The following is a 10,331-nucleotide window of genomic DNA, read 5'->3' on the forward strand; positions in this document are numbered from 1 at the left end:
AGGAGGAGGAGGATGAGGAGGAAGAGAGAGAGAGGAGGAAGAGAGACAGAGGAGAGGAGGAAGAGGGACAGAGGAGGAGAGGGACAGAGGAGAGGAGGAGAGGGACAGAGGAGGAGAGGGACAGAGGAGAGGAGGAGAGGGACAGAGGGGAGGAGAGCAGGGAGGTGTAGAGCAGTGTATTTGCTTGGCCCTTGTCATGAAAACATGGAGCAGCCATGGTTTCCCCTCCCTGAGCCCATCCCTCCCTGTCAGCCTGCTCTGGTCTTTAACCACTAACAGGACACAACAGGGCTATGTCCGGCAGGAGATGAATGTACTGGTGTTTTCCTTGTACAAAAAAACCTAATTAAACCCAGCCTACATGTCATTAACCCAATCTATTAAACCCAACCTATCCCCTCCCCTCCCGTATTTGTGTCCTTGTGAAGACAAAGTTCCGTCACTAATGACACCCTATTCTCTATGTAGTGCACTACTTTTTAATCAGAGCCATATAGTGTACTTAATAGGGAATAGGGTGCCATTTGGGGCACAGCCCTTATCTTGGCAAGGGAGTGAGTTTGCTGGAGATGTTGTCTCTGACAGTCACCCTGGCTGGCCACTGTCACTCACTCACACTCACACACACACACACACACACCCTGTCACTCACCTAACTAACACGGCTGATCAGTGGCTTGATTGAGTCTGGAACCATCTCTCGCTCTGTTCTCTGGAACAGGGATAATTGACAGTGACAGGGAGTGCGTGTGTGTCCACTCCACACAGCCAGTAGGTCCACACTGAGTGCAGGGGAATAGATGAGAGAGTAGAGGGGGGGGGGGACAGGGCTCCACTACTGCAGCACTACAGAGCCCCAGAGTAGAGGGGGGGGGGGGGGGGGGGGGGAACAGGGCTCCACTACTGCAGCACTACAGAGCCCCAGAGTAGAGGGGGGGGGGGGAACAGGGCTCCACTACTGCAGCACTACAGAGCCCCAGAGTAGAGGGGGGGGGGGGGGGGAACAGGCCTCCACTACTGTAGCACTACAGAGCCCCAGAGTAGAGGGGGGGGAACAGGGCTCCACTACTGCAGCACTACAGAGCCCCAGAGTAGAGGGGGGGGGGGGACAGGGCTCCACTACTGCAGCACTACAGAGCCCCAGATGGGCATTATAGAGTGTTGTTGAGGCTACAGCTGACACCCTGTTACGGTTCAACCCCTCCTGTTGATGGAATCCATCAGAGCCTGAGTGGAGAGAGACAGGAGTGGAGAGAGAGAGAGGGCAGTGGAGAGAGACAGGAGTGGAGAGAGAGAGAGAGGGGAGTGGAGAGAGACAGGAGTGGAGAGAGACAGGAGTGGAGAGAGAGAGATGGGAGTGGAGAGAGACAGATGGGAGTGGAGAGAGACAGGAGTGGAGTGAGAGAGACAGGAGTGGAGAGAGAGAGGAGAGGAGAGAGAGAGAGGGGAGTGGAGAGAGAGAGGAGAGGAGAGAGAGAGAGAGGGGAGTGGAGAGAGACAGGAGTGGAGAGAGAGAGAGGGGAGTGGAGAGAGACAGGAGTGGAGAGAGACAGGAGTGGAGAGAGAGAGATGGGAGTGGAGAGAGAGAGGAGTGGAGAGAGAGGGGAGTGGAGAGAGAGAGGAGTGGAGAGAGAGAGGGGGGAGTGGAGAGAGGAGTGGAGAGAGAGAGACAGGAGTGGAGAGAGACAGGAGTGGAGAGAGAGGGGAGTGGAGAGAGAGAGGAGTGGAGAGAGAGAGGGGGGAGTGGAGAGAGAGAGGAGTGGAGAGAGAGAGACAGGAGTGGAGAGAGACAGGAGTGGAGAGAGAGGGGAGTGGAGAGAGAGAGGAGAGGAGAGAGAGAGAGAGGGGAGTGGAGAGAGACAGGAGTGGAGAGAGAGAGAGGGGAGTGGAGAGAGACAGGAGTGGAGAGAGACAGGAGTGGAGAGAGAGAGATGGGAGTGGAGAGAGAGAGGAGTGGAGAGAGAGGGGAGTGGAGAGAGAGAGGAGTGGAGAGAGAGAGGGGGGAGTGGAGAGAGGAGTGGAGAGAGAGAGACAGGAGTGGAGAGAGACAGGAGTGGAGAGAGAGGGGAGTGGAGAGAGAGAGGAGTGGAGAGAGAGAGGGGGGAGTGGAGAGAGAGAGGAGTGGAGAGAGAGAGACAGGAGTGGAGAGAGACAGGAGTGGAGAGAGACAGGAGTGGAGAGAGAGAGGGGGGAGTGGAGAGAGAGAGGAGTGGATAGAGAGAGACAGGAGTGGGGAGAGAGGGAGTGGAGAGAGACATGAGTGGATAGAGAGAGGGGGGAGTGGAGAGAGAGAGACAGGAGTGGAGAGAGACAGGAGTGGAGAGAGAAAGGAGTGGAGAGAGAGAGGGGGGAGTGGAGAGAGAGAGACAGGAGTGGAGAGAGAGGGGGGGAGTGGAGAGAGAGAGGAGTGGAGAGAGAGAACGGAGGAACGGGCTTAATGAGAAGTGACTGGAGGAGACGGCAATCTGAGTCTGCAGGACTATAATTTATGTAGGTTCTGTCCCAAATGGGACCCACTTTCACTTTAAATGTCTAGCTACAGCACTTTGAATGAATTATTTTGTGTTGTTTCTGTGTTTTCATGTTTTATGTACTATCTTTTTAAGCACATGACCAAATGAATTCCCCCTGGTGGGATTAATTCAGTTAATCTGAATCTGAATCTTCCCTATTAAGTACACTACTTTTGTCCCGGTCCCATAGGGCTCTGGTGAAAAGTAGTGCACTATGTAGGGAATAGGGTGCCATTTAGGACACATGAAGGGAATAGTCTCCATTTATCTTATTGTCCAATATGCTACAGACAAGAGACTAGTTTTAAGGCTATTTTTAAAGGGGGCTACTATAAAAGATTAGGGAGGGAGGAGAGAGGCGGGGGGAGGGAGGAGAGGCAGGGGAAGGGAGGAGGAGAGAGGAGAGAGGAGGAGGGAGGAGGGAGAGGCAGGGGGAGGAGGCAGGAGAGAGGAGGGAGAGGCAGGGGGAGGAGGAGGGAGAGAGGAGAGAGGAGGGAGGAGGGAGGTGGCAGGGGGAGGAGGAGGGAGAGGCAGGGGGAGGAGGAAGGAGAGAGGAGGGAGAGGCAGGGGGAGGAGGAGGGAGAGAGGAGAGAGGAGGGAGAGGCAGGGGGAGGAGGAGGGAGAGAGGAGAGAGGAGGGAGAGGCAGGGGGAGGAGGAGGGAGAGAGGAGAGAGGAGGGAGGAGGGAGGTGGCAGGGGGAGGAGGAGGGAGAGGCAGGGGGAGGAGGAAGGAGAGAGGAGGGAGAGGCAGGGGGAGGAGGAGGGAGAGAGGAGAGAGGAGGGAGAGGAGGGAGAGGAGGGAGGAGGCAGGGGGAGGAGGAGGGAGAGGCAGGGGGAGGAGGAGGGAGAGAGGAGAGAGGAGGGAGAGGCAGGGGGAGGAGGAGGGAGAGAGGAGGGAGAGGCAGGGGGAGGAGGAGGGAGAGGCATGGGAGGAGAGAGGAGGGAGGAGGCAGGGGGAGGAGAGAGGAGAGAGGCAGGGGAGGAGAGAGGAGGGAGGAGGCAGGGGAGAGGAGGGAGGAGGGAGGAGGCAGCGGGAGGAGAGAGGAGGGAGGAGAGAGGAGGGAGGAGGCAGGGGGGAGGAGAGAGGAGGGAGGAGAGAGGAGGAAGGAGAGAGGAGGGAGGAGGCAGGGGGAGGAGAGAGGAGAGAGGCAGGGGAGGAGAGAGGAGGGAGGAGGCAGGGGGGAGGAGAGAGGAGGGAGGAGGGAGGAGGCAGGGGGAAGAGAGAGGAGGGAGGCGGCAGGGGGGAGGAGAGAGGAGGGAGGAGGGAGGAGGCAGGGGGAGGAGAGAGGAGGGAGGGGAGAGGAGGGAGGAGGCAGGGGGAGGAGAGAGGAGAGAGGAGAGAGGAGGGAGGGGGAGGAGGGAGGGGGAGGAGAGAGGAGGGAGGAGGCAGGGGGAGGAGAGAGGAGGGAGTAGGGAGGAGAGAGGGGGAGGAGAGGCAGGGGGAGGAGAGAGGAGGGAGGAAGGAGGAGAGGCAGGGGAGGAGAGAGGAGAGAGGAGGGAGGGAAGCTGTGTTTAAACAATCATTGATGAAAATACATTCTAGGAGTTATTTTTAGATGATTGTTAACTTAATCTCTGCTGCCGCACTGCAAGCGCTACTGGTGCATCAAGTCTGACACCAACAGGCTACACGGACTATCTAATTTGACCTTGACCCTCTCTCTGACCAAGTCTGTAATACCTACATGTTTCAAGCAAACCACCATAGTCCCCTGTGCCTAAGAACGCCAAGGTAACCAGTCTAAATGATTATCGCCCTGTAGCTTTCACATCTTTAGCCATGAAATGCTTTTAAAGGCTGGTCATGGCTCACATCAACCCAATCATCCCAGAAACCCTGGACCCACTCCAATTTGCATACCGCCCCAACGGATCCACAGATGATGCAATCTCTATTGCACGCCACACTGCCATTTTCCACTTAGACAAAAGGAATACCTACGTGAGAATGCTGTTCATTGACTACAGCTCAACGTTCAACACCATAGTGCCCTCCAAGCTCATCACTAAGCTAAGGACCCTGGGACTGAACACCTCCCTCTGCAACTGGATCCTGGACGGGCCTACGCCAGGTGGTAAGGGTAGGCAACAACACATCTGCCACGCTGATCCTCAACACGGGGGCCCCTCAGGGGTGCGTACTCAGTCCCCTCCTGTACTCCATGTTCACCCATGACTGCATGTACTCCAAGATCATCATTAAGTTTGCCCACGACACGACGGTGGTAGGCCTGATCACCGATGACGATGAGACAGCCTATAGGGAGGAGGTCAGAGACCTGGCAGTGTGATTCCAGGACACAACCTCTCCCTCTCGTGGACTACATGAAACGGAGGGCCGAACACGCCCCCATTCACATCAAAGGAGCCGTAGTGGAGCAGGTTGAGAGCTTCAAGTTCCTCGGTGTCTACATCACTAAGGACCTATCATGGTCCAAACACACCAACACAGTCGTGAAGAGGGCACGACAATGCCTCTTCCCCCTCAGGAGGCTGAAAAGATTTGGCATGGGCCCTCAGAGCCGCAAAAAGTTCTACAGCTGCACCATCGAGAGCATCTTGACTGGCTGCATCACCGCCTAGTATGGCAACTGCTCAGCATCTGACCGCAAGGCACTACAGAGGGTAGTGCGTACGGCCCAGTACATCACTGGGGCCGAACTACCTGCCATCCAGAACCTCTATACCAGGCGGTGTCAGAGGAAGGCCCTAAATATTGTCAAAGACTCCAGCCACCCAAGTCAAAGACTGTTCTCTCTGCTACCGCACGGCAAGCGGTACCGGAGCGCCAAGTCTGTGACCAAAAGGCACTCCCAAACCATAAGACTGCTGAATAGTTAATCAAATGGATACCCGGACTATTTACATTGACTCCCTTTATTATTTATGTATTTATCTTAATTGTTTTGCACTGACTGCCTTGCACTGGTTCGATGCACACTCACTGGACTTTACCCACACATTTTTACCCCTACCCACATGTACACACTGTATTACCTCAATTACCTAAACTACCTCGTACCGCTGCACATTGACTCGGTACTGGTACTTCCTGTATATAGCCTCGTTATTGTTTTTAGTGTGTTACTATTTCCTTGTTTTAAACTCTGCACTGTTGAGAATGGGCTCGTAAGGAAGCATTTACCTGTAACAGGTCACTGTAACACCTGTTGTATTCGGCAGAATCACTGCACATTGTAAATATGGTATTGAAACTGACCCTGTATATAGTCACCTTACCCCTATACATATCTACCTCCATCTCTGCAGTATCCCTGCACATTGTAAATATGGTATTGAAACTGACCCTGTTTATAGTATGTTTACTTACTTATTGTGTTCTTCATATTTCTTCTTATTTCTCGTGTATTTTTTCTAGTGTTACATTGTTATTGATTATTGCGTTGTTGGGTTTTGAGTTCGCAAGAAAGGCATTTCACTGTACTTGTGCACGTGACATGTAAACTTGAATCCCTTTCATTTGGTTCCTCGTCCCATTTGAATCAACTTTATAATAATAATATGCCATTTAGCAGACGCTTTTATTCAAAGCGACTTACAGTCATACATATTAAATTTTTTTGAGTATGGGTGGTCCCGGGGATCGAACCCACTACCTTGGCGTTACAAGCGCCGTGCTCTACTAGCTGAGCTACAGAGGACCACATTATCAAGGGAACAGGCTGCCATTATGATATCTGCTGTGCTGTTGTTACCAATGTCATATCCTGTCTAAAGCTCCACCCACGATGACACGTACTCTTAAGCCTCTCAAGATATTTCAAACCTTAGAAAGGTCACATCCTTCCAAAGTTTTAGTTGGAAGATGCCGGTGGGTTTTCAGATCAACGTTTCCCATAAGTAGAGTTAGTTAATTTGTAAGTCGCTCTGAATAAGAGCGTCTGCTAAATGACGTAAATGTAAATGTTATACACTTTATGATACCATTAATATGTGTTGAGCTCATGTGTTTCATTTTGTTGTTCTGGTAGAGTTGGTGAAAAGCTGACGTACCTAACCGTGAAAGAAAGAAAAACAGTGAATGACTCTTTGCTGTTTTGTTTTCAACACCTGATTCCCCTGGTCATGGCGGTTTCAGTCAGACGGCCTGTTCTCTGTTGGAAGATAGTGGTGTTTGATTACCTTTGAAGGAGAGGAGGGGTGGCAGACTGACCCAACTGGTCCTACTGGTTTTCAGTTTCTGTTCCTGTTTTCTCTCTCTCCTCCCCCCTCTACCTAAACACTCTGCTCCCATAGGAAAGTATTGTTAGAACCATATGTATATAGAGGCCTACATTTTTTGAATTTGTCAGATTACAGTTTGATAAACAAATCGAATATCTTTGTAAGTGGTCACAATATCCCTTATGGTCAAATGTCAATCTTTAGAGATACAGATCTGTAGTAGACAGCTAGCTATTGGGCTAGCAGCAAAATCAGTAGTAGTAGCATCAGTAGTAGCAGCATCAATAGTAACAGCATCACTAGCAGCAGCATCAGTAGCAGCAGCATCAGTAGTAGCAGCATCAGTAGCAGCATCAGTATCAGCAGCATCAGTAGTAGCAGCATCAATAGTAACAGCATCAGTAGTAGCAGCATCAGTATCAGCAGCATCAGTAGTAGCAGCATCAATAGTAACAGCATCACTAGCAGCAGCATCAGTAGCAGCATCAATAGTAGCAGCATCAGTAGCAGCAGAATCACTAGCAGCAGCATCAGTAGCAGCAACATCAGTAGTAGTAGCAGCAGCATCAGTAGCAGCATCAGTAGTAGCAGCATCAGTAGCAGCAGCATCAGTATCAGCAGCATCAGTAGCAGCAGCATCAGTAGCATTATCAGTAGTAGCAGCATCAGTAGTAGCAGCATCAGTAGCAGCAGCATCAGTAGCAGTAGCAGCAGCAAAAGTAGCAGCAGCATCAGTAGCATTATCAGTAGTAGCAGCATCAGTAGTAGCAGCATCAGTACTAGCAGCATCAGTAGTAGCAGCATCAGTACTAGCAGCATCAGTAGCAGCAGAATCACTAGCAGCAGCATCAGTAGCAGCAACATCAGTAGTAGTAGCAGCAGCATCAGTAGCAGCATCAGTAGTAGCAGCATCAGTAGCAGCAGCATCAGTATCAGCAGCATCAGTAGCAGCAGCATCAGTAGCATTATCAGTAGTAGCAGCATCAGTAGTAGCAGCATCAGTAGCAGCAGCATCAGTAGCAGTAGCAGCAGCAAAAGTAGCAGCAGCATCAGTAGCATTATCAGTAGTAGCAGCATCAGTAGTAGCAGCATCAGTACTAGCAGCATCAGTAGTAGCAGCATCAGTACTAGCAGCATCAGTAGCAGCAGCATCAGTAGTAGCAGCATCAGTAGTAGCAGCATCAGTACTAGCAGCATCAGTAGTAGCAGCATCAGTACTAGCAGCATCAGTACTAGCAGCATCAGTAGTAGCAGCATCAGTAGCAGCAGCATCAGTAGTAGCAGCATCAGTAGTAGCAGCATCAGTAGCAGCATCAGTACTAGCAGCATCAGTAGTAGCAACATCAGTAGTAGCAGCATCAGTAGTAGTAGCATCAGTACTGGCAGCATCAGTATCAGCAGCATCAGGACTAGCAGCATCAGTATCAGCAGCATCAGTAGTAGCAGCATCAGTAGCAGCATCAGTAGTAGCAGCATCAGTAGCAGCATCAGTAGCAGCAGCATAAGTAGCAGCATCAGTAGTAACAGCATCAGTAGCAGCATCAGTAGCAGCATCAGTAGTAGCAGCATCAGTAGCAGCATCAGTAGCAGCATCAGTAGCAGCAGCAGTAGCAGCAGCATCAGTAGCAGCATCAGTAGCAGCATCATCAGTAGCAGCATCAGTAGCAGCAGCAGTAGCAGCAGCAGTAGCAGCATCAGTAGCAGCAGCATCAGTAGCAGCATCAGTAGCAGCATCATCAGTAGCAGCATCAGTAGCAGCAGCAGTAGCAGCATCAGTAGCAGCATCAGTAGCAGCATCAGTAGCAGCATCAGTAGCAGCATCAGTAGCAGCATCAGTAGCAGCAGCATCAGCAGGAGCATCAGTAGCATAAGCATCAGTAGCAGCATCAGTAGCAGCATCAGTAGCAGCAGCATCAGTAGCAGCATCAGTAGCAGCAGCATCAGTAGTAGCAGCATCAGTAGCATAAGCATCAGTAGCAGCATCAGTAGCAGCATCAGTAGCAGCAGCATCAGTAGCAGCATCAGTAGCAGCATCAGTAGCAGCAGCATCAGTAGCAGCAGCATCAGTAGCAGCATCAGTAGCAGCATCAGTAGCAGCAGTTCCGCCTGGCCTTGGAGCTGGTGTTACAGTAAAACTGATCCCTCTCAGGTATCTCTTCCGCCACACCTATCAACCTATCACGGTCTCCTTTACGTGTTACATCTTAGCTGAAGAGGCTCCTCAATACCTATGATCAACCTTTATTTCACCTGTATTTATACAGGTTAGTCTTATTGAGATAACATTTTATGTTTGAAAAGAGAGATGTACCTGTTCAAGATACTGTTGCAACAGTCGACAGTTAGACAAGTTACACATAGAGTACAAGAGCTGATGGTGGGCTACAGGAAACGGAGGGCAGAGCACGCCCCCATCCACATCAACAGGGCTGTAGTTCTGTTCCTCGGTGTCCACATCACTAAGGAATTAACATGGTCCACACACACACACACAATCATGAAGAGGGCACGACAGCGCCTCTTCCCCCACCGCAGGAGGCTGAAAATATTTAGTCTGGGCCCTCAGATCCTCAAATAGTTCTACAGCTGCACCATTGAGAACATATGATCAAAACTATGAAATAATATATATAGAATCAAGTAGTAACCCAAAAAGTGTTAAACAAATAAAAATATATGTTATATTTGAGATTCTTCAAATAGCCACCCTTTGCCTTGATGACAGCTTTGCACACTCTTGGCATTCTCTCAACCAGCTTCACTTGGAATGCTTTTCCAACAGTCTTGAAGGAGTTCCCACATATGCTGAGCACTTGTTGGCTGCTTTTCCTTCACTCTGCGGTCCGACTCATCCCAAACCATCTCAATTGGTTTGAGGTCGGGGGATTGTGGAGGCCAGGTAATCTGATGCAGCACTCCATCACTCCTTCTTGGTAAAATAGCCCTTACACAGCCTGGAGGTGTGTTGGGTCATTGTCCTGTTGAAAAACAATTGATAGTCCCACTAAGCCCAAACCAGATGGGATGGCGTATCGCTGCAGAATGCTGTGGTAGCCATGCTGGTTAAGTGTGCCTTGAATTCTAAATAAATCCCCGACAGTGTCACCAGCAAAGCACCCCCACACCATAACACCTCCTCCTCCATGCTTTACAGTGGGAACTACACATGTGGAGATCATCCGTTCACCCACACAGCGTCTCACAAAGACATTGCGGTTTGAACCAAAAATCTCCAATTTGGACTCCAGACCAAAGGACAGATTTCCACCAGTCTAATGTCCATTGCTCGTGTTTCCTGGCCCAAGCAGGTCTCTTCTTCTTATTGGTGTCCTTTAGTAGTGGTTTCTTTGCGGCAATTCGACCATGAAGGCCTGATTCACACAGTCCCCTCTGAACAGTTGATGTTGAGATGTGTCTGTGACTTGAACTCTGTGAAGCATTTATTTGGGCTGCAATTTCTGAGGCTGGTAACTCTAATGAACTTATCCTCTGCAGCAGAGATAACTCTGGGTCTTCCATTCCTGTGGCGGTCCTCATGAGAGCCAGTTTCATCATAGCGCTTGATGGTTTTTGCGACTGCACTTGAAGAAACTTTCAAAGTTCTTGACATTTTCCGTATTGACTGACCTTCATG

This window comes from Coregonus lavaretus (assembly GCF_964263955.1).
Source record: "Coregonus lavaretus genome assembly, chromosome: 26".
Lineage (NCBI taxonomy): Eukaryota > Metazoa > Chordata > Actinopteri > Salmoniformes > Salmonidae > Coregonus > Coregonus lavaretus.